We start from the raw sequence: 5,168 nt of genomic DNA on the forward strand, positions 1-5,168 counted from the left end.
AGAGCAAATTAGTCATGGCAACTGTGAAAGATTGTAAGGGGCCTGGAGATACGTGAGAGAACCACTGCACTGGGGTTCTGCAGGGAGGAGAGAGCTGGGACTCAACTTCACCTTCAACAAGGACGAGTGGAGATTCTAGACACAGAGCAAGGGAGGGGTGAGTGGAGGGAGGAAGAAACATCAAGAGTAAAGGGCATTCCTGCTGAAGATAGGCCAGAGTGATAACACGTCAGGGGTGGTCAGACACCAAGGTTGGGGGATCAACTAGATTCTACAAGGGCAGAGACCGGAGCTGAAGCTCGAGCCCAGTCAAGCAGGCGACTCAGAGGAAACTGACAAGAATTTGATCCAAGGACAGAGTCTTCATCACAATAAACCCTGGGAAAAAAGCAAACTTAGATCAGCATTTTTCTATTATAATAGTAAAAATTCCCTTGGGAGGTGCTGGATTGGGAGATATTTTAGTGAACATGGCCTTTGGGATTTGTTACCTCCGTTGGTGAGGAGATAAATGTTCCATGTCTCCTCCCACACGTCCCTGTATGTTTTTCTCTATTACTCAGGCTTGAATTCTACCAGTTAATTTTACCCTGCTATTATGAATGCTCCTTTTATAGGCACCATCAAGAGTCTTGCCAATTCTCTCAAAACTTACCTGTAGAAACTGTCCTGAACTGGATGCTGGGGGGTTTGATTTTGTTAGCGTCAATAAAGTTTCATAATATAGTATTATGTTAGAAAATCGTGTTTTTTTCTTTCATATTTAATATTTCAGATTTCAGATTGTGAAGACTTTCACAAAATTGGGTGTGACTCAAAAACACAGTCTGCGATTTAACAATGGATATGTCCTGATGCATGGAATACTAAGAAAAGGAGATTTAATCACGCAGTGTTGAAGTTTCTCCTGAGGGTGCTGTCTGGGGGCTGGAAACGGCCGCCTGTCAGTGGACTCTGAGCGGGTCTCACAGTTGTCTGTAATTACAGGCTTGTCCTCACCTGTGAGCGATAGGAAGACCAGGTTCAATGTCAGCATTGCGCTATTTTGCTGTATCATCTTTATTTATTTTAATTTTTTGATGTTATTTGTTTTCTTCTTCTTTTCCTCTGTCAATTGACGATATCATTTTTGATATGACGTGGGCCTTGGTTTCCTGCATTCTGAATCCCGAGTTGGCCTTCCCAGCTCTAACACTTACTGGCTGTGGAAGATCACCAGATTATTAAGCCATGAGCTCAAATAGTAACACTCCATCTTTTTCTTTAAGAATAAATTCCAGCGGTGGCCTCTGAGCCGGGGACCTGAAGAACGGCTCCTCTGTTTGTAACTCACCCAACAGGAATCCGGGGTCATTGTGATGAGAGGCACACAAAATCTGTGGCCGCCCTGTGAACAAATTCCCTGCACATGAAGAAGAAGAAAATAATAAAATGTGTGTGATGGGTGTCTGGGTGATCGTTGACTCTTCCAACTGTACTCCATGTTTGAAAAATTGCTTAATAAAATTTTCAGAAAATTAAGAAATAAAATAGTTTTTCTTAAGTTTGGGGAAAAAAAGAATAAATTCCATGAAACAAACAGCAATTTCGGGGGAGGGGAAAAAAGAAAGCCCAGCCTCCATAGGTCAAACTGTTTTACTAACCTACTGATTTGAATCTAGAAATTGTTTTTAAAAGGATTGCTTTGGTTTAATGGTTTTACATATAAATTTATTGTACTTTTTTTTACAAGTAAAGGTTTCTGTAAGTTATAGAAAAATGAAATACTGAAGTTGTGAAGAAATATACTGATCTTTCCACTGAAATATGAAAAGGCAAAAGGGCAAAATCATCATTCTGGAAACAGGAGCCGCAGCTCTTTACCAAATGTCACTGTGCCTGCTAATGTGTGAAGTGTCACGGAAGGGCCCCCGGCCATCCAGCGGGCGGCGGCTGGGAGAGCGCACAGCTCTCTTGGTAATGGGTGATATTTGGTTACTAATGAACTAAAGGACTGAACACAAGAATTTAGTTGGGAACAGTCAATTCCATTGTACGTACACCGTGCCCTAGGTGGCCAATTCAGCTCTGACAGGAATAAAGGTTAAGGCAGCCATGTCCTTTATGACAATGGCCTGGAAGATATTTCTCCTTTAAATGCAGTCACTTTTGACTTTTATCCTAAGCAGAATGATGACAAAAGTTGATAAATGAGGAGCAGGTGACTAGCAGACAGGACACTCTCCTTCGGCAAATAGGAGTTTTATTCCTAGACTAGGGAGAATGTGTGCATGATGCCATTTAGTTTTTTTAACCATAATTACAAATATGAAAATATACAAGAATATATGTCATTTAAATTCAAAGACTAATAAAGTTCTTTGTTCAAACAGAGTTGGTAGAAACACAATATTGTGGGTAAACGCTGTGGAATGAAGACAGTGGATCATCTATTGCCATTTTAATTAGATTTGCAGAGAAATAGTAAATGGTATTAAAACATAAAAGTTCTCTATTATAGAACAGAGTAAGGCAGTTGCTGGATTTGTTTACATTATTTATTTGTGGTTCTTACAAGTCAAGGTACAGCCAGATGAACCTCACGGACAGTAGTCTGCTTGGACAGCGAATGCCTAATATCCAACGGAAGCAGACGATGAGCGATTTCAAAAAGCGTATATAAAACATTTATGAGCTGCACACCAATTTCTACAAGGTAGGACCAGAGAAGAGTTGAAAGACTTGAATTTCTAAGCCCAATGGTCCCACATGGATGACCAGATGCTCTTTAAGTAAGAGCTGATACCAGGAAATTCCAGGAAGCCTAGTGCAGACCCTCCCTCTGACCTGCAGAGGGAGCACTGTCCAGCTGGGCTACAAGCTCCTACCGTAACTCCTGCATTTCTTTCTTGATGGGACACTTATCCATGCACGCAGCTATTAAAACACAGCACGTCATGCGTGACTGAAAGCCTATTCTTAAGGTGAGGGCATTTCTTTTTATTTTATTTTATTTTTTTTTGCAGTTTTTGGCCGGGGCTGGGTTTGAACTCGCCACCTCCAGCATATGGGGCCCCACCCTACTCCTTTGAGCCACAGGTGCCACCCTGGTGAGGGCATTTCTTAAAACTGTGATAACTAACCCTTCTTGCAACTACTCCAAAAGGGATGCATTGGGTTTGTCTGACATTATTCACTGTTTCAAATAACTTATTTTGGTGTCTTATATAAGACCATGTGCAATGAATGGCATATAGGTTATAAAAATAATCTTTGGTAAACCTGCTAATCTTTTATTTCCATTATGTAAACCTCTATTTTAGGAGCATTCACCAAAAATTTCCTTATTTAATAAATGTATCTATACACACAACCTTAAAAAATAAAATACCTTATTTATGCTGCATACGTTTATTCTGAGGGAGCCTCCCTACAACTCAACAGAATTCTTTTAGCCAGAAATATTTCCATTGCTAGAAATATTTTTAGAACAGAACAGATTTTTCCTGTTATCATGGCTGCATCAAATGTTATCCTGGATTTTAACTAAAATGGCCAAACATTTTCAAAGTCTTCATGCAGTACAAGGCCCAACACGCAGTGTCTGGAAACCACTCCCAGGCAACTTTGTCAAAGGCCTGGTTGATTCACAAACGAAGTGACTCTTTTCACTTGTTCCATCACCTAGATTATCTGCAACAGTCAAAGTGAATCCCCAAAGAGCAATATATCCTAATGCAACAAGATTGTTAAAGAACAGTCTAGCCACTCCCAAGAGATGCCATTTTATCCTCTCAATGATGACATCTGGTTAAATTCCTTTTTTCCAGATATTTTCCTTGCTTTCTGAAGTCATAGTTTACAGATTTCTCTTTGATAAGAAACATTTTGAATATTTGATATGATTCTAAGTTTTAAAGATACTCAGAAAATTCACAGGGTGTTTGGGCAGAGATAGCATTTTCTTACCCAACTCTTCAGGCGTGCAGGAGAGGCAAGGCCTTGCTCACTACACCTTGGAGGAGGGTAAGGCTTTCTTTCCCTCTTGCCACTCTGTCTGGGTGGATCCGTTGCTTTCATTTCCTCAGTGAAATGGAATCTGGAAAGCCTTTGAACTACTACCACAAATAAGCAGCTTACTACCTATTGATTTTTGTCAGGTCAGGTTTGCTTCAACCCACCTGTGTGAGGGAAACTCAGCATTCCAGAGCTGGGGGCTCACATGCTAGCACTGCTGTCGTGCAGATCTGGTAGCTGTATGATTTTAGGATTCTGACTTCAAAGAATTCTCACAAAGCTAAGTGAATGAGAATTGTGTGTATGGCTAGAATTTATCACAAAAGGTTAAGGAGAATGTTTAATATAAGAATCTAGATCCTTAGACATCCTAGATCTTTAAAGAAGGAGAGATATCCTTCTCTCCAAGGCAAGAGAATCAGAATGTGCAGTGTAACATGTGAGGTCTATTTTTGCATTGCTGGACATCTGCTAAATGTTTTCATATTATTTTCACATGTCATTTTGGGCTTTCTTCCAAGAGGTATTGACAAAATTAAGGACCCTCCCCAGTAAAACTTACTTCTGTGTGCTGTGGCCATTTTTAGTACTCAACAGTGAAATCACGGTCATCATGTTGATAACATGGAACTGGGAAAGTCTATAAAATTATACCAATGGGCATAAGGACATAAGATGATCAGAAGATAAAATCGCATTCAACTGGGAAAGCAGAAATCAATAGGGAGAAGAGGGGCAAGCCGGGAGACAGGGACACTGGGGGGAGTCGAGGGACAGGGAATTACTCAGCACAACCATGGAAAGCCCAGATACAGAGGCGAGGTGCTGAAGATTTTGATTTAAGAGCTGAAAAACTGGCTGCCTTCCAGAGAACAACAGAACGATAATCCAAAATTGATTTAATGAGAAGAGATTAAAGGAGTTGATTATAAAGAACCTGGATAAATAATTATTATGATCCAAGGCAGTCTCCCAAGATTTGATAGCCCCAGAGCACTTCGGAGCCTTGATGATTGAAATGGGCCGCACAGGGGTGCAGACAGGATGCCACTAAGATGGGAGACAGAGTGTTTACACAGCACATGGGGCAATCACATCAAAATACATCCAACTGAGCCAAATGTCAAGGAAACCTTTCTTTTTCCTTTTAAAATTAATAAATAGATCAACTG

At 40.5% G+C, this 5,168-nt stretch overlaps 1 non-coding gene across 1 annotated transcript; it reads left to right on the top strand.

Moving 5' to 3' along the window:
• Nucleotides 1-1,279: 1,279 nt before the first annotated feature.
• LOC111728203 lies at nucleotides 1,280-1,410 on the top strand. The gene has a single exon (XR_002775577.1). It is a non-coding gene; the product is annotated as a small nucleolar RNA SNORA11 (small nucleolar RNA).
• The last annotated feature ends 3,758 nt before the right edge of the window (nucleotides 1,411-5,168 follow it).

This window comes from Otolemur garnettii, unplaced genomic scaffold (assembly GCF_000181295.1).
Source record: "Otolemur garnettii isolate 467f Iridium unplaced genomic scaffold, OtoGar3 scaffold00143, whole genome shotgun sequence".
NCBI classification, from domain to species: domain Eukaryota; kingdom Metazoa; phylum Chordata; class Mammalia; order Primates; family Galagidae; genus Otolemur; species Otolemur garnettii.